Below are 27,400 nucleotides of genomic sequence, written 5' to 3'. Positions count from 1 at the left end.
GTATCTGTAATGATCTTATTTTCCTCAGCCCAGTCCATTAAACGGTTTAGAATTACCTTCCCTAGAACCTTTGCTGACACGTCAATTAATGAAATCGGGCGGTAACATTGAGGATCACTTTTATTACCCTTTTTAAATAGGGGGACGATGGTGGCAGTTGACCAAGACCTGGGCATTCCCCTTTCCACTGCTGTGTTAAAAACTCTTGTAAGTATGGGAGCCCACAAATCTACCTGGGATAAAAATAAATCGGGGGGAATCCCATCTGGGCCTGGGGCCTTGTTCCTTGTCAGGGCATGTATTCCGTCTTTAATCTCGCCCACTGTGAACTGTACCCATGAACTTGGTAACATGCCTGCATCTGAGATGTGTTGAACCATGGTACTGCCCTGATTATACAACTTTTTAAAATGAGAGACCCAAGCTTCTGGCAAGATATTGTAGGTGACCTTCTCGTTGTTCGGGGGCTGGAAACTAGGATCATTAATCACCCTCCAAAAACGTGACATATCCCTCATCTCGGCTGCCTCCCTTAAATTCGCCCAGGCCTCGTAATGGATAGTGTTTTTCCACTTCTTTATGGCCAATTTATATTGAGCCCTACATTCCGCTATCATACTCCTGTCCTTTGGCACCTTTTTGAGTGCCCGTTTTAATTCTTTTTGGGCTCTGGAGCATGCTTTATCAAACCATTTAGGTGTAAGGTTGAACATTGGTGGCGATTTAATCCTCAATAACCTGTCAATGTCCCTTGCCATACTTTCAAATGCGCTTATCAATTCTTTACCTTTAATTTCTTGATTTAAGCTCAACCATATCCCGCTTTCTGGGTATGCAATAAGTTTTTTATAAAATGCTTCCCCATCAGTATTAGACCAACGTATTCGCCTGCCCTGGTCAATTGCTTCCAAATTTCCCCTTGTCATCCGGGGCCTTGACTGCACAGGTGGATCCGCATCCAACAATGACAACACCAGGGGGTTGTGATCACTAAAAATACTAATCTCTATATTAAAATCTATAATCCTACTTTTGAACCCATGTGAAACAAAAATAAAATCAATGATGGTATCCCTTCCCCTGCCTTTAAAAGATGGATTAATGATGTTAGGGATCCTGGGCTTGATTAAATCCATTGTAGGGGCTAGATCATATATGCCCAGAATCTTACTCAATTCGCTGCCTTCCAGTGTGTGTTCAAGGTGCCAATCCGTGATGGATGGACAAGAGTTCCATATTCCCCCGCTCCATTTCAAGTATGGACATGGGTGACAGTTAAAATCGCCCACCAGAATCACATTTCGTGGGCGTTTTCCCCTGGAATACAGGTCAGCCAATCTGTCCTTCAGTTCAACCAGCCTCTGCATTGATTGGCCCGCATTATAAAAATGTATCAGTACAAATTTTAACCCCTTTTTACCGTAACTAAGACCCTGAATGTTGTCCGAGTTCCAGCCCATAACCTCCCAAGTCCCTTGTAATGCCAGAGACACGTACGTTATTAGTCCTCCTTTAGCTCTTCCCATCAAGGATTTTTGGGCGGGCACAAAAAACATTTTGTACCCTTCTAAATGCGGGGCACTACTATCCAACTCCCATGTTTCTTGTAGGCAAATAATGTGAAACTTTTTGCTGAAATCCAACCATTCCTTGTTTCTTAATTTGGTCGAGATTCCAGCAATGTTCCACGATACCACCCTGAGTTCCCCGACCCCGAGGAAGGTCTCATTCCTCACTGAGGTACACTGTTTTTGAGACACCAATCCTACTAAACTACTCAGTTCTGATGCTGGACTATTGGCAAGGTAGATAGTTGCAACGTCATTTTGGGGGATTTGAAGTGAGAGAATATTTCCTGTAATGCCAACATTCTCCCTTAGCGTAACATTAGCTAGAGGGGATACATTTTCCATGTTTACAAAGGGGGTCAGTCAATCTAGTTCGTCCATCACTGCCGCATCAGACAGTGGGATGAACCTATTTGAGACTGACCCCAGTCTGTACGACCTTGTTATAGGGATTTCCCCTCTTCTACGTGGCACTTGGCGTAACACTTTTGCATGGTCCCTATAAAAAAAGTTCAAGGGGAGCATTTTTATGGGCGTCCCGCTGTCAAAAGCCACATAACTGTAACCAAGCAATTCTTTTACCAGCTCTGGGTGTCTAAAATTAACAATAACACAGTCTCCTGCAAACTTCTTCTCCGAGGGACCAATCCAAGCTACCCTCCTTGCCATGAGAATATGAATACTCTGATGCTTGGATTCCTTCACATTATTGTGCAGCCAGTGATTGACCTTATTTATCAAGGAACTTGTGGTCTCTTCTCTTTCCCCATTGTGGGCTGGAACCCCTGCTAAGACTATTGTGTAAGGGCAAGATGCTGGGGGCAAATCCAGCGTCTGCAAACCCGGAGAACTCTGCACCTGGACATTCGGGAGGCTGTGGGCTGCTATCGGCCCTTTTGTGCTAACCTCTTGTTGTGGACTCACGAGCGCCAAAATAGGAGGTATGTCTTTATCATTGCTCACAGTTGGAACAACCCTCTGCTTCGTCCCTGCCCGTCCCGGGCAAGGTGCGATCCCTAACCCGTCCTGGTTCATGGTTTGTTGGGGCACTGGGTGATCACCCTTTTCCGCTTCTAGCAACCTACTGACTTTCTCCTCGATTTTCTTTATGTCTTCCACCAAGGGAGCCAAATGTTTAAGAAAAAGAGCTTCCAATTTGGACTCGAGTATTTTCAATAACTCCTGCGACCAAACCGTTCTGTTAACGGGGGAGCAGGAATCGCACTGTTTGCAGGGTGGCCTATTACTTTCATCCTCAACTATTATAGGGTCTTTTCTGGAGCCTCCTTTTTTTGCTTTTATGTCTTTTTTGGTTTTACTTGTCCCCTTACTTTGTGGCATAGTTGTGGACTTTGAGATCTCAGTGGTGACAATTTCTAGAGAGGGGTCTGGCACTAATAACACTTTTTTTGAGCGGGTAACTACTTCCCTTTCCCTCTCTAATAGAGCATTGGGATCCCTCTTGCCCCTGGGTGTGATGCCTTCCTGCTCATGGACTCCCTCATGGACTCCCCCAGTCCCACTAACCAGTATATCTGCCGCAGACCCCTCCAATGTCGGTAACTCTTGATCCCCACCTACTCGCCTGTTTGTGTGGACTTGTACTATTGTGGAGCCCTGATTTTTGCTCTGCACGGGAAGTCCCTGACCTGCCGGTATGCTTACCCCTGGCGTAACACATTCAGCTATTGTCCCCAACGAGGAACGTTTATGTGCCAATAGAGAATCAAGGGACAACCTACGCTCCGTTAACTGTATCTCGTGCGTCAACAGGGATTCGGCTCGCGTAATAAATGCATCCAATGTACCCTTAACTCCCCCCCCTGGTCTAATTGGTTTTTTTTTGGTTTTCCCTATATCACCACTGGGGCTATGGACGTATAATATCGTGTGTATGGTTCCTCGAGATACGTGTTCTCAGAATATCGCCTGAAACTAACCCGGATGTAAGGATCCACAGTATATTAGCTGACACGCTACAATGAGTGTTGCCCAACGCTGGTGACACACAGATAATAACAAGAGTAACGTGTAACACATCAATTTGTTGTGCCCCCAAATTTGGTGTTTGACAATAGGCCAACAATGTTTAACCTACACGCCCCTCCCCGACTTATCTTGGAGTTCTCAGAAGTCCTTTTATGGCTGTAGACAGATGACCAAATTGCCTCGCGAAACAAATGGAATGGCCCAGCCCGGCCTCTATCGGCCTCGGACGGCCACAGACGGTCCCGCCCTTGTCCCGGGCTTCTCCCGGCGCCGACCCGCGCGCGGTCCCGCGACGCGGGGGTCAGGGTCCGTTAAGTAGCGCCTCCGGGCGCGCTGGCGGCGTGTTTCCAGCCCCTGGGGATCCTGGGGGATGTAGTTCTAGCGTGCGCTCCCCCCACACAGCGGCCACCTCAGCAAGCGACGGCAGGAGGGAGACGCTACGGGCACAAAGGACCTGGCTGCGCTCGATTTCCCAGCCTTCCACCGGACCTCAGGTTTGTCCCCCGCTCTGCCGAGGTCAGGGTCCGTTAAGTAGCGCCTCCGGGGGCACTGGCGGCGTGTTTCCGGCCCCAGGGGATCCTGGGGGATGTAGTTCTAGCGTGCGCTCCCCCCACACAGCGGCCACCTCAGCAAGCGACGGCAGGAGGGAGACGCTACGGGCACAAAGGACCTGGCTGCGCTCGATTTCCCAGCCTTCCACCGGACCTCAGGTTTGTCCCCCGCTCTGCCGAGGTCAGGGTCCGTTAAGTAGCGCCTCCGGGCGCGCTGGCGGCGTGTTTCCGGCCCCAGGGGATCCTGGGGGATGTAGTTCTAGCGTGCGCTCCCCCCACACAGCGGCCACCTCAGCAAGCGACGGCAGGAGGGAGACGCTACGGGCACAAAGGACCTGGCTGCGCTCGATTTCCCAGCCTTCCACCGGACCTCAGGTTTGTCCCCCGCTCTGCCGAGGTCAGGGTCCGTTAAGTAGCGCCTCCGGGCGCGCTGGCGGCGTGTTTCCGGCCACAGGGGATCCTGGGGAATGTAGTTCTAGCGTGCGCTCCCCCCACACAGCGGCCACCTCAGCAAGCGACGGCAGGAGGGAGACGCTACGGGCACAAAGGACCTGGCTGCGCTCGATTTCCCAGCCTTCCACCGGACCTCAGGTTTGTCCCCCGCTCTGCCGAGGTCAGGGTCCGTTAAGTAGCGCCTCCGGGCACGCTGGCGGCGTGTTTCCGGCCCCAGGGGATCCTGGGGGATGTAGTTCTAGCGTGCGCTCCCCCCACACAGCGGCCACCTCAGCAAGCGACGGCAGGAGGGAGACGCTACGGGCACAAAGGACCTGGCTGCGCTCGATTTCCCAGTCTTCCACCGGACCTCAGGTTTGTCCCCCGCTCTGCCGAGGTCAGGGTCCGTTAAGTAGCGCCTCCGGGCGCGCTGGCGGCGTGTTTCCGGCCCCAGGGGATCCTGGGGGATGTAGTTCTAGCGTGCGCTCCCCCCACACAGCGGCCACCTCAGCAAGCGACGGCAGGAGGGAGACGCTACGGGCACAAAGGACCTGGCTGCGCTCGATTTCCCAGCCTTCCACCGGACCTCAGGTTTGTCCCCCGCTCTGCCGAGGTCAGGGTCTGTTAAGTAGCGCCTCCGGGCGCGCTGGCGGCATGTTTCCGGCCCCAGGGGATCCTGGGGGATGTAGTTCTAGCGTGCGCTCCCCCCACACAGCGGCCACCTCAGCAAGCGACGGCAGGAGGGAGACGCTACGGGAACAAAGGACCTGGCTGCGCTCGATTTCCCAGCCTTCCACCGGACCTCAGGTTTGTCCCCCGCTCTGCCGAGGTAAGGGTCCATTAAGTAGCGCCTCCGGGCGCGCTGGCGGCGTGTTTCCGGCCCCAGGGGATCCTGGGGGATGTAGTTCTAGCGTGCGCTCCCCCCACACAGCGGCCACCTCAGCAAGCGACGGCAGGAGGGAGACGCTACGGGCACAAAGGACCTGGCTGCGCTCGATTTCCCAGCCTTCCACCGGACCTCAGGTTTGTCCCCCGCTCTGCCGAGGTCAGGGTCCGTTAAGTAGCGCCTCCGGGCGCGCTGGCGGCGTGTTTCCGGCCCCAGGGGATCCTGGGGGATGTAGTTCTAGCGTGCGCTCCCCCCACACAGCGGCCACCTCAGCAAGCGACGGCAGGAGGGAGACGCTACGGGCACAAAGGACCTGGCTGCGCTCGATTTCCCAGCCTTCCACCGGACCTCAGGTTTGTCCCCCGCTCTGCCGAGGTCAGGGTCCGTTAAGTAGCGCCTCCGGGCGCGCTGGCGGCGTGTTTCCGGCCACAGGGGATCCTGGGGAATGTAGTTCTAGCGTGCGCTCCCCCCACACAGCGGCCACCTCAGCAAGCGACGGCAGGAGGGAGACGCTACGGGCACAAAGGACCTGGCTGCGCTCGATTTCCCAGCCTTCCACCGGACCTCAGGTTTGTCCCCCGCTCTGCCGAGGTCAGGGTCCGTTAAGTAGCGCCTCCGGGCACGCTGGCGGCGTGTTTCCGGCCCCAGGGGATCCTGGGGGATGTAGTTCTAGCGTGCGCTCCCCCCACACAGCGGCCACCTCAGCAAGCGACGGCAGAAGGGAGACGCTACGGGCACAAAGGACCTGGCTGCGCTCGATTTCCCAGCCTTCCACCGGACCTCAGGTTTGTCCCCCGCTCTGCCGAGGTCAGGGTCCGTTAAGTAGCGCCTCCGGGCGCGCTGGCGGCGTGTTTCCGGCCCCAGGGGATCCTGGGGGATGTAGTTCTAGCGTGCGCTCCCCCACACAGCGGCCACCTCAGCAAGCGACGGCAGGAGGGAGACGCTACGGGCACAAAGGACCTGGCTGCGCTCGATTTCCCAGCCTTCCACCGGACCTCAGGTTTGTCCCCCGCTCTGCCGAGGTCAGGGTCCGTTAAGTAGCGCCTCCGGGCGCGCTGGCGGCATGTTTCCGGCCCCAGGGGATCCTGGGGGATGTAGTTCTAGCGTGCGCTCCCCCCACACAGCGGCCACCTCAGCAAGCGACGGCAGGAGGGAGACGCTACGGGAACAAAGGACCTGGCTGCGCTCGATTTCCCAGCCTTCCACCGGACCTCAGGTTTGTCCCCCGCTCTGCCGAGGTAAGGGTCCATTAAGTAGCGCCTCCGGGCGTGCTGGCGGCGTGTTTCCGGCCCCAGGGGATCCTGGGGGATGTAGTTCTAGCGTGCGCTCCCCCCACACAGCGGCCACCTCAGCAAGCGACGGCAGGAGGGAGACGCTACGGGCACAAAGGACCTGGCTGCGCTCGATTTCCCAGCCTTCCACCGGACCTCAGGTTTGTCCCCCGCTCTGCCGAGGTCAGGGTCCGTTAAGTAGCGCCTCCGGGCGCGCTGGCGGCGTGTTTCCGGCCCCAGGGGATCCTGGGGGATGTAGTTCTAGCGTGCGCTCCCCCCACACAGCGGCCACCTCAGCAAGCGACGGCAGGAGGGAGACGCTACGGGCACAAAGGACCTGGCTGCGCTCGATTTCCCAGCCTTCCACCGGACCTCAGGTTTGTCCCCACAGTGTACTCAATCCTCTCTCACAGCATCTGCTACCAGCGGTCACTGTGCTGTTCACAACCCGCAGTACTCAGTCACAATGTACTCAGTCCTCTCTCACAGCATCTGCTGCCAGCGGTCACTGTGCTGTTCACAACCCGCAGTACTCAGTCACAATGAACTCAGTCCTCTCTCACAGTATCTGCACCAGCGGTCACTCTGCTTTTCGCAACCTGCAGTACTCAGTCACAATGTATTCAGTCCTCTTTCACAGCATCTGCTGCCAGCGGTCACTGTGCTGTTCACAACCCACAGTACTCAGTCACAGTGTACTCAATCCTCTGTCACAGCATCTACGGTCAGTGGTCACGGTGCTGTTCACAACCCGCAGCACTCAGTCACAATGAACTCAGTCCTCTCTCACAGTATCGGCTGCCAGCGGTAACTGTGCTGTTCACAACCCGCAGTACTGAGTCACAATGTACTCAGTCCTCTCTCACAGCATCTGCTGCCAGCGGTCACTGCTGTTCACAACCCGCAGTACTCAGTCACAATGTACTCAGTCCTCTCTCACAGCATCTGCTGCCAGCGGTCACTGTGCTGTTCACAACTCGCAGTACTGAGTCACAATGTACGCGATCCTCTTGTGCTGTTCACAACCCACAGTACTCAGTCACAGTGTACTCAGTCCTCTCTCACAGCATCTGCTGCCAGCGGTCACTGTGCTGTTCACAACTCGCAGTACTGAGTCACAATGTACGCGATCCTCTTGTGCTGTTCACAACCCACAGTACTCAGTCACAGTGTACTCAGTCCTCTCTCACAGCATCTGCTACCAGCGGTCACTGTGCTGTTCACAACCCACAGTACTCAGTCACAGTGTACTCATTCCTCTCTCACAGCATCTGCTGCCAGCGGTCACTGTGCTGTTCACAATCCGCAGTACTCAGTCACAATGTACTCAGTCCTCTCTCACAGCATCTGCTGCCAGCGGTCACTGTGATGTTCACAATCCGCAGTACTCAGTCACAATGCACACGGTCCTCTTGTGCTGTTCACAACCCGCATTACTCAGTCACAGTGTACACGGTCCTCTCTCACAGGAAACAATCAGCCAATGTTGTGTGCACCAATGATCACTCTGGAGCTGTCCGGAGTGCTGAAAGGGTTAACCTGCGATTACTTTCTCTGCATTACTGTCGAAGTTTAACCCGTCACTTACCTTCAGTATCACACCATTACCTTACCATCCCTATAGGTAGGGGCAATGACCAGGTTTATGGTGGGGTTAGGGGGTTGGAGCTAAGGGAAGGGTTAGGTGAAAGGTCAGCCGTAGGTGCAGGGTTAGACTCAGGGTAAAGGGTAGAGAGATGGGTATGGATATGATAAGGGTAATGGATGTGTTCAGGTAAGAGGTCTGTTTTCAGCTAGAGTGATGGTTAAGGTGAGGTTTATGGTTAGGGTAAAGCAAAGGTTAGGGAAAGAGTAATGAAATGTAACGGCTGTGTTCGGGTTGTGATTTGGGTTTGGGAATAGAATAGGGTAGAGATAAAAGGTACAGGTAACGTTTAGATTAATGGTGAGGTTAAGAGTGACGGTGATGGCAAGGAGGAGAGGATGGGTGATGGTAAGGAGGAGAGGATGGGTGATGGTAAGGAGGAGAGGGTGGGTGGTGGCAAGGAGGAGAGGATGGGTGATGGTAAGGAGGAGAGGATGGGTGATGGTAAAGAGGAGAGGATGGGTGATGGTAAGGAGGAGAGGGTGGGTGATGGTAAGGAGGAGAGGATGGGTGATGGTAAGGAGGAGAGGGTGGGTGATGGCAAGGAGGAGAGGGTGGGTGATGGCAAGGAGGAGAGGGTGGGTGATGGTAAGGAGGAGAGGGTGGGTGATGGTAAGGAGAGGGTGGGTGATGGTAAGGAGAGGGTGGGTGATGGTAAGGAGGAGAGGGTGGGTGATGGTAAGGAGGAGAGGATGGGTGATGGCAAGGAGGAGAGGGTGGGTGATGGTAAGGAGGAGAGGATGGGTGATGGTAAAGAGGAGAGGGTGGGTGATGGCAAGGAGGAGAGGGTGGGTGAAGGTAAGGAGGAGAGGGTGGGTGATGGTAAGGAGGAGAGGGTGGGTGATGGTAAGGAGGAGAGGATGGGTGATGGTAAAGAGGAGAGGATGGGTGATGGTAAAGAGGAGAGGATGGGTGATGGTAAGGAGGAGAGGATGGGTGATGGTAAGGAGGAGAGGGTGGGTGATGGTAAGGAGGAGAGGGTGGGTGATGGTAAGGAGGAGAGGATGGGTGATGGTAAAGAGGAGAGGGTGGGTGATGGTAAGGAGGAGAGGATGGGTGATGGTAAGGAGGAGAGGATGGGTGATGGCAAGGAGGAGAGGGTGGGTGATGGTAAGGAGGAGAGGATGGGTGATGGTGAGGAGAGGGTGGGTGATGGTAAGGAGGAGAGGATGGGTGATGGTAAAGAGGAGAGGGTGGGTGATGGCAAGGAGGAGAGGGTGGGTGATGGTAAGGAGGAGAGGGTGGGTGATGGTAAGGAGGAGAGGGTGGGTGATGGTAAGGAGGAGAGGGTGGGTGATGGTAAGGAGGAGAGGGTGGGTGATGGTGAGGAGAGGGTGGGTGATGGTAAGGAGGAGAGGGTGGGTGATGGTAAGGAGGAGAGGATGGGTGATGGCAAGGAGGAGAGGGTGGGTGATGGTAAGGAGGAGAGGATGGGTGATGGTGAGGAGAGGGTGGGTGATGGTAAGGAGGAGAGGATGGGTGATGGTAAAGAGGAGAGGGTGGGTGATGGCAAGGAGGAGAGGGTGGGTGATGGTAAGGAGGAGAGGGTGGGTGATGGTGAGGAGAGGGTGGGTGATGGTAAGGAGGAGAGGGTGGGTGATGGTAAGGAGGAGAGGGTGGGTGATGGTAAGGAGGAGAGGATGGGTGATGGTAAGGAGGAGAGGGTGGGTGATGGTAAGGAGGAGAGGATGGGTGATGGTAAGGAGGAGAGGGTGGGTGATGGTAAGGAGGAGAGGATGGGTGAGGCCAAGGCTTGGGGAGCGATGTAGGACTGCGGTCAGCCTTATGGTTAGGAGAACTGGATGAGTTAAGAGTGACGGTAACCGCCTTCTTATTGCAATGCATATAGTCTGTAGGTAAATGCAAAGAAGGCTATTGTCAGGAGGCAGTGGTCATATCAGACACACTTTGGCCTTTTCACATATCTCCTAACTATAAAGGCGGGTGACACCCGCTGTTGGGGGAGGGGCCTTACAATCTCTTTAGGGAAGCGTCTTCACCGCCTTCCTGCTGCGCGCAACAGGGAATGAGATGAAGTGTCTGCTGGGAACAGCAGTGGCGTCAATCATCTGCGTGCCTGCTTCCCGCCTGCCCAACTCTTACCCATTCTTTACAGCACACACAGGGTGGGGCTTTGACTCCGCCCAGAGGAGCATTTCGCCCCCACCTCATACTATTGGCTGTTTGGTGTATCCTTCCGTCTCCTGGGGCGGGCTTTCAGTACATTGCGTCAGGGACTATTTTACTGCTCAAAAGTATGTCATGGTAACGTTAAATTCTTTGTCACGTAACTGCATGGTATACAGTAAACAATCTTTTATTTCATTGCTGCTGGTTTTTTAATACTTTCGTTGGGGCTCAAAATGCAAAACAGTCCTATTGTACTTTTGTTTCTTTTTTATTGACTCAGCTAAAAAGCCATGCAATAATCAGCAGAAACATTAATACAAATAAGTTACAGTATAAAACATTGGAAAGAGACTAATGAGCCCTGGGTATTAAAGATCGGGAAGGGAAAGGATCCGCAGTAACACAAAAAAGACGCCTTTTATGGGTCATTCGCAGCTTGTCGGACGCCATGCTGCGTGGATGGATGCATCCACCCAAATACAGATCTCTGACGTATGCGACCGCTGGCACGCGGGCACGCCTTCGCCTGTGTCCTCGCTCCATCTTGTCTCAGTAAAAGGGATACAATTCACCTTCGGGGAGGAGACTTCCAATGTGCAGAAGAGCACACAGCGGGTAATGCTCTCTTTCAGGCCCCTTTCACAGGTGCATTGAACGTACATTAGAGCTCTGGCTATTTGCTACTCATGCTCCAATGGGCTGTCTGCGTTTGAGGTGCGTTGATGCGCGCGCCTTGGGTTTAATTGAGAGGGGTCTCTAGGCCATGCTGAGTTTCACTTTTAGATAACTTTGAAGAAGTGTGCCTCCAAGGTCAGTGTTTACTGAGGCCTTCGGTTTAGAGTCCCAAGACGTGGTCGTTTTAATACGTGCACTGTTTGCTCCTATTGGCTTTGCCCAATAATAAATCTATGCTGGTGGAAATTCCGCTGGCGGATTGTACTCAGTATTTACATTTTCCTCCAGACATTGGGAAACTTTCAGTTCCATCTGAGCTCTATGAGGGTCTCTTCTTAGCTTTTTTTCTAAGATGAGAATCTTCAGCCCTAGTTGGGGCCAAATCAAGACAAACTGACGCGAGCTTCAGAGCATCTCTCGCAGGACCTGGGATGCCGAGAACCTTATGTAAAGTGCCTCGATAGATTTGCTTCTAGGAACTGTGTGTAGATACATAGGCAAGACACCCGAAAAAGAACAGTCACACAATTGGCGACGAAGCCGCCCGTGAGCTCCAGCACTGTGGATAGGGGGAGTGACTGCTCTTACATCAGGAAAGCCTCGAAAGTTCTGGAAGCTCATGAAGAGAACGCTTCTGCTACAAGTCTATTGATTGCACAGCCAGGCAGCTCCGATATGATGAATGAGGACTCGGAGTCAATCAGATGGCCCTTCCTGCCCTGTACAGCGCCCACACAGCAGACAGGATAAAAGCTGGCGCTATCCATGGCTCGATCGATGCTTATCTGCAGCCTCCAGCTCGCCTCATGCGACACGTCAGTGTCCAGGGTGATTCAGTCTGTAGCCATACATCAGATTCCGGTTCCTGTGGTAAGGGAAAGTCGATTGCTGGGCAGGAAGGGTCATCTACAGCGTCAGGGCCGGGGAAAAAATTCCGACGTTCACTGTATGACGCAAACCATTTTTTTGGGGCCAAATCCCTTGTTGTATCTTTCTTTCGTTGCTTAAGTTTGCCCCGCCAGTGTTTACTGTCCTTTATATTTTAGGACCTTCACGAGTCTGTCTGCCCATGTTCATTTTACTGTTTCTCTGTATCTCTGATTTCTTGTTTGTTTTTTTCTCTTCTCCTGTGCTGTCTCCAACTAAAGTCAGTTTTACATGTCCATGTGCCTTCCACCTCTACCGCACTCAACTTTTCATTCCATGTTGTGCCCTCTGGCCTGCCTCCTACCTAGGCCTTGTGCAGGGCTCCTGGGTGGAGCAGCCCTCCTTCAGTTTCAAGAGCTGTGGGCCGGTTTTACAAACTGGGCATGCATTATGGAATATGCCATTGGCGACGAGGATCAGCCAATGAGAAAGCAAGTCCTGAGGTTCTAGTTAGACGTAGATACAAATGCTGGCATGCACTGAACTTGGTGTTAGCGGCACATGCTCCAAGCTATGGTAACAGGAAATGAGAGGGGTGCAGGGCAGAGGACCTGGAACTGGTACAAGACCAGGGAGTAAAGTGGGAGACAGGAGGGTTGCTACTGCTTACACCCAGAGCAGGATGTTCTGTACCAGAAAAGGATGAGGGATAAACGACGCAGGCAGGATCGCACTATAATATGTTATTCACATTGTAGAGCTCCCTTCACCACTGGTAAGGCAACACAACATTCAGGCACATTGTACAGTACGCTTTAGGCTGCCATATTGGAGTGGTTATCTGGATCCACTGCGTTACACAAGGCTGGTGGGTTGGGAACAGTTTAGTTTTGTGTCCCATTCTGTAGACTTGATCTCCAGAAGGTGAAGACACAGCAGAGATATTCCGAAGGGAATAAACAGAGTATAAGAGGCAATCGCTGTTTAGAGGGCGTGATATCTGACTAATGGGTGAGGCTCATGAGTTAAAATAGAAAATATATTTTTTCACGGAAAGAATAGTGAATGCATCGGAGAGTCTCCTACTAACAACTAGTCTAAACCTGGCTCAACAACACGAACTTCAATGGATTCAAGCCTTAACTTTCTCCTTAAGCCAAGACATTCGATTCACTCAGGATCCACAAGGAACCCATCACTTACAAAACCAACATTGCGTGGTACCATCTCTCTACTTAAGAAAGTGAATCCATTCCTCCTAGAACCCAGCCTCCTGCCCTCACATCTGGATGGTGGCAAATCCCTGCTCCGTGGCCTCCCAGACTCTACACTGCCTCCCCTTAAGGGTGTGGCTTACCGGCTAGAGCGGGCGACTTTGAAGCTGGTTAACCAAGCTTGAGTCTGGCAGGAGGCTCAAACATCCTGTGACTCTGGGCAAATCACTTAATCTCCACGTGCCTAGAAATGTATTTGTCTGTCTGTAATGCAACTGGTGCTCATTTAAAGTGCTCTGATACCTCAGCAGCACACTTCATTAATGGCCTCAAGAAATACGATCACATCACATCTGCGCCGTTCTGCTGGAACGCCATTGGCTCCCCTTACCGGTCCACACAATCTTCATAACCTGTAGCATCATCTTCTTAGACATCTCCAACAGCATCCTGCCTACCTAACTGGGAAGCTGACTGTCTCTAATGGTACTCTGCACATCAGACGGCAGAACAACATCAGACACAACAACAGACTGTAGATGAAAAAGTGCAAAAATGAAAAAACAAGGAAACATGCAGCCCTGTCTTTGCAACCAGAATCTGGAATGAAATCTGCTCTAATTTATTAAAGAACTGAATAACTTGCATATTAATAAACACCACACCTTGAAGCAGTAACATCCACCAACTACCCCTCGTGTCTCATGATGACTGCATCTTTGCCTTTTACCCTGTACGACGCTCCACTGCCTTTTGGCTCCGTTTACGCCATATAAATGCCACAGATACATACCTGCATCATATTTCTAATGATGAAGCTGTGATAACTCATGTTGGGGGTTGCCATCTTTTTGCAAGCTCTCTGCAAAAAAAAAGCCAGAATGAAGGAGAGGCCACACATGAGATCGCATTGTCGTCCCGACTCCATATTATGTAGGCCCAACTCCATCCTCATCCATCTTGGTCCTTGGAGGTCACCATCTTCCTCAATTTAGACAGTGGACACCGCCATAATCCCTGATTAATGCAGAATCATTGTCATGCCTGCCTTTCAACGCAGATGTCGCCAGACCATTCCTTTTTAAGAACTGTGATATCGACGAGTTCTTCGAATATTGACATAGATACAACATCTAAGGCGACATTCGTCTGGGTCAAATGTCTCATGCCAAGGTTTACTAAGAACACATACACACATATAATCAAAATAATGTGTTCTGAATCGCCGTCCCTTATCCTTATATGTTTCTTAAGGAAACACCAGGGATGCATACCTTGATGCACCTAATCTATATCAGACATTCCTAAAATGATGTCAGAAATTCCACTTTCTGATAAAATTCAGGATTGAAGGACTGCCACTTGACCACTTGTCAGGAGAGGTCCTTTCCCTGAATTATCGCCAGCGATTCTGCCAGAGTTGGTCACAACTACTGCCAGCGCACTTTGCGGATGATACATCTCGCATGAAGACTGAAGCTGATAAAGCCAGTCCTGGAGGAAGACCGACTAGGTGCTACAGCAGTGGGTGTTTTCCCTTAAAGGGGAACCCTGTCTTCTCTCCCCCGCTGATAAAGGGAGCCTTTGCTGCCAACGAAACTTTAGACTGCAAGTTGCACTGTCTTTAATGCTGTCAAAGTATAGCACACAGAAGTAGGCATTAGGGGGTTAGGTTCTAGATTGCATTTTACTGACATTTTAGCAATGCTAGAAATGTTCATTTCATTCTCGGGATTGATAACGTGTCTTGTTGCTGTTTTTAATATAATATTTTGTGTAGTTGGTTTAGGTGCATGGAGAAACAGATTGTTCCTGTAGAGATAAATACTTTCAACTTTAATGTGTTCATTCTTCTCAGTGCAGTGTGTGTGTGATACTGTGACTAGCGAAATAAGGTTTGTTGCTGTTTCCACGGTGCCCCTGATCCCTTGAATTGTTAGTAACTCCAAAGCAATACCTCCATACCAATTGCACATTGAATAGTGTCTTGCGGGGCTACAATAATTTGTATTTCACATCCATCGCTGGTGCATTGAACCACGTTCACCTGTGTCAGCCATGGATGGGAAAGCACCCCTTGTAGAGTTACGCCAAAGTCGTAACTTGCACAACAACATGAACACCTGAGGTGGAAACCTGTAGCCATCTACAAACGAACTGAGTAATACACTCCATAATTGAATAAGAACACTGTTGTTGCAATTAGACTGCACTTTATGAGTCTTTTGTCTATTTCAATGATTTTGCCTTCAAAGATTTCTACTATCTCTATTCTGAGTAGGATGTACTGTAAACCACCGGTCTGCAGTCAAGTAACCAGGGGCTTCCGCACAATATATATGAGTATGTAGAAACACTCTTCTTTGGGAATCCCAGCCTTCTGTGCCCTCCACAAATTAGGCCTGCAGGACCATTAATTTAGCATGTTTTCATTTCGTATGTGGAATTTAGGGGATGTTTTAACTCAAAGCAGCGATAATAATATAGCCCTTTGTTTCCTCTCTAAGCTCCTGCGTGGAGAGATTTACTGTGCCCTACAACAGTCTGTCAAATATAGGGAAGCTGTTTTTGATCTGAGATGCATTACTGGCTCACATATGACATGAATGTCTGTGGGAAATATGTTGCCACCTACATTATCAACTGTGCTCCATGTTAGACTTTCATTTTATATCCGGCTCAGATCGGACGTTTAGCCCAAGACTTGAGCCCTTCACTTCGACTGAATAAGGGCCTGATTTAGAGTTCTGCGGACGGGTTACTTTGTCGTAAATGTGATGGATATCTCATCCCCTGTATTACAAGTGCCAGAGGATATGATGCACTTGCAAGACGGTGGATCAGTCAATCAATCAGACTGGATTTGTAAAGCGTGGCTAATCACCCGTGAAGGTATCCAGGCGCTGAATGGGATATCGGAATAAGCCGCCCGCCGAACTCTACGTCACGCCGTTAGTTCTTAGGAGGCTGCTTTAAGAGAATACTGCTCAGAAGGCTGTCCTACTAGTAATTCCTAGTAATCCGTCATGCAACGCTGCTGCGGTACAAGTACCCCTCAATAATGGTGATCTCAGCTGGACACGCAGCTTTTCCATCGTTGTTGTATAGCGCTGCAAGTTGCCTTGCGGGAGGAGCTGTGCATTAGTGGAGCGTGGAGCTAGAGTACAATCCGTGATGGGGAGCACCCAATCTGATATTCATTGCACCGCCTAAGTTCAATTAGAGGTGAGCTGGAAAAGTAATTTTTGCAGCTTTTTCCTGCACTACACCCTGTTGTGTTCGGACCCCCAGTCTTGGGCCCGCCACATTCCTGAACCCCAGACTCCAGTGGCCTTCCCGTCATGCTTCAGGCTCTGAATATGTCAGTGACTCCACAATACATGGGAGTATAGAAGATTAAAGTTCCTTCCAAGTACCCAACAGTGGACATCTCTCTACAGGCTCCATCTCAATGATTCTGAAACAGGACTCCTGGTGCTGGTCATTAAAATCAGGCTGGCCACAGGCCTTTGGTATTTCTTATGGTTAAAGGAGACAGTATTTCTGTATGGAAGAGGTGTGGCGCAGCGGTCAGGGTTCCTGACTCCAAACCACAGGATTCACGGTTCAATCCTCGCTCCAGTGGCGGGTTAGCCCAACACCATGTGACTCTGGGCAATAGCTTGCTTAATCTTCCCGACGGCCCCAAGTGCCAGGACACCTCTCCAGAGGTAGCTGTGTGCTTTACTAAGGCTGGTATTTCATCTCATTTTCATTTATTTCTGCGCTCGTCCAGGGCCATATTATTGAAACACACGAATGGAAAGTCAGAATCATCTGTGCAGACTGACACCCAACCTGTGTCCATATCTGACTTCCATAGAATTCTGAAGAAATTCCAGGAGTAGACACGGGAATCTACCACAATCACTGATTCCCAAAAGTACTCAGATAGATAAATCCACACGTATGGGGGAGAGTACATGAAGAGAAAACACACAGAACAAACTTCACAAGACACTATAGTCCACCTGGGTAGACAAAAATACTGAAGGGCCTATTTATGGGGAAGTCATGCAGCCAAGCGCAGCAAATCCCCTTGACATGCCTCCCTGCGCCATTTCCCTGCATCTTAGAGAAACGGCAGGAATGCGCCGTATTTATTTAATATGGCGCATTCCTGTCCTCTCCCCTGCCCCGGCGTCCTTTTGGTGGCCTAGCGCCAATGCAGGCACCCTTGCACCATGGTTAAAGGGCGCCTGTGTTGCATGCAGGATTGTTTTTGTGCAGGAAGGGGCACCTTTCTGCACAGAAACAATCCTGATCAGCATGTTCCACTTTCTATATGTGCTACAGAATTCAGCACACACGGAAAGAGGAAGAAACAAGTAGAAATAGAAATATTTCTCCTTGTTACGCCTCATCTGGGAAAGTGTAAGATTTTGGCGCATTCACCGGTTTACAAGATCTTGTAAATCTGGGAATGCATAAAAAACCATGGGAGTTGCGTGGGAACACCCACGCAATGCCCCAGGAATGCCTTCTCAGGTAAGAGCAACACAGCGATTTGTGATGCGTTCGGTTATTCCAAGTGTTTTGGAACCACTCAGAGCCATGCAAAGTAGCTTTGCGTGGCTTAAAAAATGTGTGTTATGGTTTGCGTCGCTCATGCACCGCATTGTGTGGTGCAAGAGCGACGCAAACGGCCTCATAAATAGACCACTTAGTTTCCGTAACACTGAGTAGGGCAGATTTACCTACAGAAAGAGCCATACCTAAGACCCTATCCTGAAAGATAGGCCAACTCGTCAAAAGGTGTTATGGGTAGGTCGAGAACAGTGATAGCTGAAACAACATGGGGTGCATCAGGTAGTCCTGTGAAAGACTCAGGAACAGGGAGAAGGGGAGAGGATATGGCGCTACGATGAGCTTTGCTGACTTTGTAACTGGGGAACCAGGTTCAAGTCTTGGCATCGGCTCAACATCCTGTGATTCTGGGCACATCATTGAATCGCCCCATGTCTATGAGAAGAATGTGTCCTAGTGTAATGTAACTGGTGCTCATGTAAAGCGCTCCAATATGTTTGGGTCCAGTTTGCGGCAGGTAAAAACTGCAACAACAAAAAATAAGACCCACGCAGGGTGGCAATCACTGTCCTATTCTCTCCTGCTTCATCATTAGGCCATTTACTTGTTTGGGTTATTAAAAAGGAAACAGTGGGGGACGGTGGGAGAAGATACACCCAGTTCATCCTCTGCTGCTCTTAGATACAGTCTGTGGACTCTGAGGAGACAGCAATAGTTATCACAAGGCTACTCTTGTCACAATCAACAGAGCACCTCTAGAACACTTGTGAGCAGGTAAAACCATAAGATCTGTTTTATTTCTAAAAACATTTGTTGCTTTATCAGTCTTGTTCACTTTCTTGCCGTCTGTCCATGCATCTCTGTCAGTGGCACCTGGCTGGGGCACACGGTATTGGAAAAGATCTGTGATAGGTTATTGAACTCACAGGTACACGGTGTCCAATTCCAAGTGTTTATTTCTCACCAGCCCCAGAAGCATCTCAGTTCAATCTACCTCTACAATGCAAAGCATCCCACCAGAGCCCAGGACAGCCAATGGTTCTGCCATTGATGGCCGCTGGAATGTACAGGTCACCCAGCAACAGAGTCACAGGTGAGATACCAACAAGATCCCTGCCACTGGGCATAGAGACCAGGCATGGAGACCACAGCGGTCTGGTAGGGGAAGATCATTGCAGCCGAGACTTGCGCTGAGGCTTGTATTGAAAGGGACACATTGCCGGTGCATAGGTGGGGCACGGTGAGTGTGTGACATTAATGTTGTGGAAGTTTCTTTTATAATGTTGCTGACATACCAATGTCGTGTTTCTAGGGGATGTATCATAGTCTGTCTACCAGTGGTCAAAGTAGTTGTCAACAAACGTGGCTAATTGTGAGATTCTGTACTATTAATTTGGGGAAGCATTCTACAAAATTAGTCATCTAGGATCTTGCAAATCCAGAACACTGTTTCAGTGGGGACATTTTTGCATTACCCCTGGAAGGAATGGCACACAGCATCAGGTTTTTCTGGAGAAAATGTTGTGATAAATATTTAAGCAACATTAGAACAACATTAAAGTCAAGAAACAGCCCGCATCCTTCCCAGAGGCATTTCAGATCACTCGCCAGTCCTCCTGAGTCTGGGCCCCCCGCCCCACGCGGCCAGACCGGTGTGGCGGTTCAGCGCCTGGTTTCTCCAGGATAAGACGCTGCGCGAGGCGGTTGGCACTGAACTTACCCATTATTACGGTGTCAATGAGGGCTCCGTTTCATCGGCGGGCACCCTTTGGGAGGCTTGCAAGGCAACCATCAGGGGGGCGGCCAAGGCACATGTTGTGCGGCATCGCCAGACACAGCTGCGGCAGCTCACGGCTTGCGAAGCCCGGGCGCTGCGGCTGGAGCAGTCGCTCTCCGAGCAAGACGACCCGGCGGTGGACCGTCAGTTGCGGCTCCTTCGTCAGGAGATTTGTCAGCGGTCCCTCGAGGCGGCCAAGCTTCTTTGGCAGTCCTCGGTAGCGAGGGTGTACGGCTGGGGGGACAAGAACGGTGCACTGTTGCACCGCCTGGCCACATACCCCAGGGCGTCGCGCATCATTCCGGCGATCACCGACTCGTCGGGGGTGCTCCAGTCTTCCTCCGTGGGGATGGCAACGGCATTTGCCCAATTCTACTCTCAGCTCTACCGAGAGCGTGCGCCGGACCTTTCTCTGGACACCCTGCTTGCGCCCGGGACCGCCTGCCTGGCCCGGCTTCGGCCGGACGAAATGGAGAGCCTGGAGGCCCCCATCTCCGTCGAAGAAATCGGGGAAGCAATCGGGCGTATGTCAGCGGGGAAGACTCCAGGCCCAGACGGTTTTCCGCAGGAATTCTTTGCGGCCTATAGGGACACGCTGGTCCCGCGGCTGAAAGCTCACTATGCAGAGGCGCTTGAGAGGGGTTCCTTCCCACCGGAGTCTGACCTGGCCACGATTGTGGTTTTGCCCAAATCCACGCCGCCGTCCACCGATAGAGCTGCATATCGCCCAATTTCGCTCATCAACACTGATGTGAAGCTCTACGCGGCGGTCTTGGCCCAGCGGCTTAGGCCCCTGCTGTCTACCTTGGTCCACCCGGATCAATGTGGCTTCATGCCCGCCCGGGGTACGCGCCACTGTCTGCGCCGTCTCCACGTGGCTTTGGCCCACCGCCATCGTCTGACCCCGTACCTCGCTCTCCTCCTCGTCGACTTCGAAAAGGCTTTCGATTCGGTGGGGTGGGCCTACCTCTTCGACGTCCTGTCCCGCATGGGCTTCGGCCCTCGGTTCGTGGGGATGGTGCGAGTCCTCTATGCCCGGCCCCGTGCCAGAGTACTGGTTAATGGGGCGTTGTCGCGGCCCTTTCGGATCGGCCGGGGAACTAGGCAGGGTTGCCCACTGTCGCCCCTTCTCTTCGCTCTGGCGATGGAACCTCTGGCCGCCCTGATTAGATCTGACCCCCTCCTTCGGGGGTGGGAATGGCCTGGCCTGGAACCCGACAAAATCGCCCTCTATGCGGATGATGTCCTATTGTACCTTGGGGACCCAGCGCGCTCCGGACCGCGCGCATTGTCCATTCTGAGCCGTTTCGGCCGGGCATCGGGTCTCTCCCTCAACCCGCGAAAGTCGATCCTGGTTCCGCTGCACCCCTCCAGGGAATGCTTTGACTGGCAGGAGACCATCCCTCTGCGCCGCCTATCATTTCAGTACCTGGGCATCTGGGTCTCCCTCCTCCCGGAGCTGAGCTGGGCGCTCAATGTCACCCCCTTGGCCAAGAGGGCCAGGGCCGACCTGGAGCGATGGAAACAGCTGCCCCTTAACCCGCTAGGGAGGGTCGCACTCTACAAAATGATGATCCTTCCCCGGTTTCTGTACGTATTGCAAAACACCCCCCACTCCTTTCCGCGACCGTGGTTTCGTGAACTGGACGGGATGGCGACGAGATTTCTCTGGGGCGAGGGGAGGCGGCGGCTGGCTCTGTCGACGTGCCGCATACCCACCTTTGACGGGGGCCTGGGCATGTCCGATCTTTACCTCTACTACATGGCCACCCGCCTCCTGGTCATTCACGACTGGTTTGGAGGGGGTTGGTCCGACCCGGCCTACAGGGTTGAACTTAACGGCTTGGGTTTTGCCGATATCCAAGATCGCCTGTACGGCGCCCCCATCCCTGCTTCTTGCCCGGACATCACCAGGGCTGTATTCCTGTCCTGGCGTGCGGCGCTCCGCCTCACCAGATGGACGGGACGGTTGACCCGGGTCACCCCCCTGTGGCACGGGACGTGGTTGCGGGACGTCACGAAGCTGGAAGGCTTCAAATCATGGGACCTCATCGGCATTTCCCAACTGGGGGACGTCTGGCGGGGAGGGCGGATGTGTTCCTTTTCGGAGCTGCAGGCGCGTTTTTCCCTTCACTCCTCTCAGTTTTATAGGTACCTCCAGCTGCGCCACGCCATACGCACCTACACCCCACTGGACGTCAGGCTGCCAGACCACAGCCCCCCGGAGGCTCAGGTCCTGCTGGGCAACCTGGGGAGGGGGGGCATTTCCAGGATTTACCGTTCCCTTGTCAATTGCACCCCTACATCCCTCGCGGGTCTTAGGGAGCGCTGGGAGGGGTGGGTGGGTCCCCTGGATGAGGCCGACTGGCGGGACGCCCTTATGGCCCCCCGCTTGGTGACGGCCTCCGCTAAACTACGACTCATCCAAATTTATTATCTCCATGCGGCATACCTCACACCGGCTCGTCTTCACCGTGCGGGCCTCTCCGGGGACGCGGCCTGCCCCCGCTGTGGTTCCGAGCCGGCAGACTTCCTGCACATGGTGTGGTCCTGCCCGGCCCTGGAGGGGTTCTGGAGAGGCATTGAAGCCGAGCTTACGGAGGTCCTGGGGTGGGAGGTGCCACATGACCCCCGACACTCGCTGCTGGGCATCACGGATGGCTTGGATGGCACACGTTCAGAGCAGCTGTTTCTCATGACGGCCTTGATGGTGGCCAAGCGCGACATTGCAGCGGCATGGAAGCAGCCGCTGCCGCCAAGCGTGGCTAAATGGGGAGCGGGGGTGGACTGGTGCGCGGCGCAGGAGCGGACTCTATATCGGGCACGCGGATGCCCCAAGAAATACCGGAAAGTTTGGGGGAAATGGCTAGGCAATATACTTTAGTAGGATGGTTCGGGGGGTGGGGGGGGGGCTTCCGGGGGCGGGGTGGAGCGGGGGGTGTTTCCTAATGTATTGCTGTGTGGAACTGCTTCGGAATACCAGACTGTTTCTGTTGTTGTATCGTGTAAAACAATAAAAACTTGTTTATCAAAAAAAAAAAGTCAAGAAACATCCCATGGCAGTGGTAGATAAGCTCAGTCAGTCACTCCAGCAAGGGCTGGAGGAAAGTCCAGTCCAGTCAAGTCCAGTCCAGTCCACCTCCACTGGTCAGCTGGTTCTTGTACAGAGAAGCCCCTTTCTATCCTTTATGTCCCGGGGGCTGCAGGAGGCCAGCTGGTCTTTCTCATGAGAATCACTCGCAGTCCTTGGATACAGGTGGGTGCTAGGTAAAGACTTCATTCTATCCCCCCGGCTGACTGTTGTACCTGCTGCTCAGCCAGTGTGACTGGGTTTGTGGAATGTTGGTGTGTGATGTTGTGGACTGTTGGATGAGTGTGGTGTCAGTTGGAGGATGGGCTGAGCAGCCGGAAGGCTACTCCTGGTGGGACTCTTCATACCATCTATCTTTATCTTAACATCTTACTTAATAAATCAACTTACATAATCTACCTTGGAACTGGACATCTTTCATTTACAACACTGACAGACTGTCGGACCCTCCTCTTAGGACCTTCACCTAAGTCCAGCTGTGTTCCGAGGAGCTGGCGTTGGGAAGCCTTTCTCATAGCGGTAACAAGACAGCGATCGGCGATATGTCTGAGCCCAGTTGCATGAAAGCTCCCACAGTTCACCCAGCCATTGTTTGCAGCAGCTCTTGCCCACTTTACTGCACATATCCTTGAAAACCCTCCTCTGGGGGTCTTTGGGGCTGGTGGATTCACCATGACCTTCGGCAGAGTTCTGAATTACCAAAGAGGGACTATGGATTGTAGAGGAGGAAACTCCCCTAGAAAATAAACCTTGGGTGCTCTGAGCTGGGGTCCGCGGCTGTGAAGACATCCTGGTTGAAAGAAAAGCTTCAAAGGTACTCCTTATATTAAAGCACTGTACAGCATAAACATGCTACTCTGACCAATGACCTTTTCAAGGTCATCGGCTGTACCTGTCCAGTCACTTCTCCCATTCACCACAATAAGAACCATTAATTCACCCAAGCCTAAATGCCAGCAGACAAACCCCATTTTCCAGAAAAATAAAAGTAATAACTAATAACATCATATTTGTGGCATATTTCCATTTCTGTACTCTGCATTGAATTCGATTTTTTAAATTAATTTAACAAGAGCGCTTGGATTATTTCTGGAGCAACTCCATAGCCAGGCACACAGATATTATGTCTTTTGTTCAACAAACAGGCTTTTAGTGTAGTAAATGGTTATCAAGGCTTATGCAGTGACGGAGACCTTATGCATCCTGCCAACGAAGAGACTAACTAGTTTAAATATTAGGCATGGTTTACCTTTGCACATTATGCACCCTGACCTAGCTAATGGCAAAGGAATGCAGGATTTTATTCTTGTCAACAATAGTTTCCATTGACCTGTGCCTGCTGCAGCCTTGTTCACAGCAGTCCAGGGCTGCAATGGCATCTTAAATGTGGGAGGTGTAAATATAAACTGCAGCTCACATGTGACATCTAATGTCTATGCCACTGGTCCTGTTTCCACTTAGCAAAGGTTAGACAAGCCAATTGGGATTAGCAATCTTCCACAAAGTTCTGGGGTCAGAGCACCTAAACTGGGAGTCTGGATATCAATCTGCCCAGTCAAAATGCCAGCAGGACCTAGTCATAAAATTGGGGAACCATTTGAAAAGACATGTTTTCTTAAAGGTATGACTATTACAATATTTATTTATGTATAAAACATGAATCTGCAACCTTTGTATAAAAAATCTGATTCTAATTTCTTTATAATAGGCGACTTATGACAAACCCAGAGAACAAAAATAGGAGTATGGCCCGTTTTCCCAGGAGAGACCGGGCATTCGTTGGTAACAAACAACAACGTCTCAACTGGAAGTCATTTAAAATATATGGCAATTTCAGAATTAGTGATATAAATCACAACGGGGGGGGAAGGAAGGGGAGACCACAAGAAAAAAGGAGGTAAAGATATATATTGTAATGTATTGTAAGTAGTTATAATAGCACTACAGTACAAGTCAAAGTACATATGACCATAACACTCAAGTGAGCACTGGGCGTGCTAGTGATAGTGATCGGCGCAGTGACACAAGGGTGAAGGACAGCGTGAACGGCGACAAATGATAAGTAAAACAAAGTGGTCAAAGGAAACAAAACATGATATACAGTGTGGTTGCTGAACAATGATTAGATTGACCACAGCAATGCCATAGTTCTTTGCTGGGGGGGGGTCGGCGGCGTTTCAGCCTGATTGATTCCAGGCCATCATCAGGACAATGGTCATCATTTAAAAGGAGTGCTGTATAGGGGGAAGGGGAAAGAGAAGATCAGAAGTATCAGAGAGGCCCGAAGATGTAAAGGAGAATTGAAAGGTAGAGTCAGGCTATGATCATTACCTGAGCTTGCCGCAAATTGGGCAAATAAGAGAGCCAATTTGAGCGAGGTCAAATGGAGAGGAAAAAGCTCGATGTCAATTCAGTACGTGGTTGATTGTCCTGTAGAATTGGAGGAACAAGGTGAGGGTGTTGGTGAGGGGGAAGGGGGTGGGGTTGTGGGGGAGGGGGGGTTTGGAGAAAAGGGGGGGGGAGAGAGAAGGAGAAGAAAAAAGAAGGGGAAACGGATTAATAGGATAAATAGGCAAGAGTAAGGACTTGCACTTGAGGCGCAGTGAATTAAATAATTACCCAGTACAGAAAGAACGGGATTAGTATTTAAATGAAGAAATGGCGCTCAGCTAGTTAACGTATATGTGTCTCTAGTTACAACAGATTGGTATGGTGCTAAACTGGGAAGGGGAAACCCTAAAACCCCTTAATTTGCGCAGGGAAAACCCTACCACATGATAAAGATCAACAAAACCCGTGCACACATACAATATTACAAAAGGCAAAGTAAATGCATAAAAACAGAATTGAGCCAAATCCAACGAAGATGTCTAGTCTTCCTTAATAAGTTGTGAACAAAGGAGCCAGCCGACACGTGTTTCATCAGAGAGAAAAGGTCTCTGAATCTTCAGGGCTGTATGCTCTAATTCCAGAACAGCATAATCCCTGCACCGGTGATAATTCCAACCCGGTAGGGCATTAATCGGTCAAATGCAGAAGTCTCTATTACACGCGAACATAAATAGCTGCCAGGTACAAGCCACTGATGGCATGAACGTAAAATCGGTGACCACTCCAAGAAACAGACAAATGAGGCAGTAAACACGTATATCGTCAGGTGAACAAAGTAGTCTTTAATCAATGCGAATGCCACATAAGAATCACGCCAGTACAATCAAAACCCCAAGACAGAATCCTGCCATGTGTTACGGTCGAAAGATATCTTAATGGAATTTTCTGGGTAAGACACGTGTGGTGTGTCTAATAGATCCACTTGGAATAGGTGGAATCGAGACGTCCTAGCGGCCCCAGGATTGTAGTGGGGCCGCCAGGACGTCTCGATTCCACCTATTTACGTACGCTTGTACCTGGCAGCTATTTATGTTCGCGCGTAATAGAGACTTCTGCATTTGACCGATTAATGCCCTACCGGGTTGGAATTATCACCGGTGCAGGGATTATGCTGTTCTGGAATTAGAGCATACAGGCCTGAAGATTCAGAGACCGTTTCTCTCTGATGAAACATGTGTCGGCTGGCTCCTTTGTTCACAACTTATTAAAGAAGACTAGACATCTTCGTTGGATTTGGCTCAATTCAGTTTTTATGCATTTACTTTGCCTTTTGTAATATTGTATGTGTGCACGGGTTTTGTTGATCTTAAATAATTACCCAGTTGGAGAACGAGTCGGCATGAGGAGCGATAAAACAACATTGAGGAGAGGTCGTGTCCGGAAGGTTCGGCCTCAGGAGTAAAGCATCCGGTGATTACTGTCAGGAGAAGGAGAGGGGTTAGGGGTGGGGACCGAGATAGGGCAGTAAAAGTGATCGTAAAGGCCCATCGGGGCTAGGGCATACCTGTTAGTCTGGTGATCAGGTTCGTAGCGACGGTCAGGCGTGCGGGTCCGTAGTACCCGTTTAATAAAGCGGAGTCAATCTGGTCAAGGGGCAAGTGAAGCGTCCGTGGATCCGGGAAAGTTAAACTGGAGTCGGCAATAAGTGCCGAAGGGAAGTCATGTGATCGAGGGCACGAGGGAAGGTGAAGACTATACCTGTACCAGTTTAGTAAGGCCGGATACCCCAGGGGGACCGGGTGTAGAAAGAAAAGGCAGAGTATCGCCAGATAGACACCGAGTGTGAAGGGGGGAAAACAACTATGAGCCAGCAAATGTGTAAAACAATATACATACCAATGAAAAATGATTTGGTCAATTGGAACAATTTAGACGCTTGAAAATTGTTAAATCATTATAAATGAAGGTAAAAAATTTCTTTTTTATAAAATGAAACATATGAAGCCAGCACGTGTATCACATAATATACATACCATTGGAAGGCGATTTAGTTAGTTTAAACGCTTAAGGGATACTAAACCATTGGAAGCAAAGATCAGGAATTTTTTCCTTAACAATACACACGTTGTATAAGTGATACAATAATAATAAAAGGAGGTAATTAAAGTAGTCCATGAGAGCAAAGCAAGAAAATATTGGACAAGAACATATATCGCATATGTTTTGGCAGTTCATATGCGGTGGTACAGAGGAGAGGGTTCAAGTATGGGGGTTAGTGAGGTCGCAGTAAGTGTCAAATTAGGGAATTAAATATGCGATGTGAGGGCAGACAAGGACAGAGAAGGACAATGGAAAGGTCATGATGTGGTAGTGACCGTGTTCCACTCGTCCAAGGTGTTCAATCCCC

General features: G+C 50.9%; 1 long non-coding RNA gene across 1 annotated transcript in view; it reads right to left on the bottom strand.

Moving 5' to 3' along the window:
* The window catches only part of LOC146813807 (uncharacterized), a 271,688-nt gene extending 245,026 nt beyond the window's left edge, over positions 1 to 26,662 (bottom strand). The window contains exon 1 of the long non-coding RNA XR_014962447.1: positions 26,558 to 26,662. This is a non-coding gene — a long non-coding RNA (uncharacterized LOC146813807). The remainder of the gene's footprint in view (positions 1 to 26,557) is intronic.
* Positions 26,663 to 27,400: the final 738 nt, after the last annotated feature.

The sequence above is a fragment of the Triturus cristatus genome, chromosome 6 (genome assembly GCF_964204655.1).
Source record: "Triturus cristatus chromosome 6, aTriCri1.1, whole genome shotgun sequence".
Lineage (NCBI taxonomy): Eukaryota > Metazoa > Chordata > Amphibia > Caudata > Salamandridae > Triturus > Triturus cristatus.
This window is presented reverse-complemented; position numbering and strand designations above follow the sequence as displayed.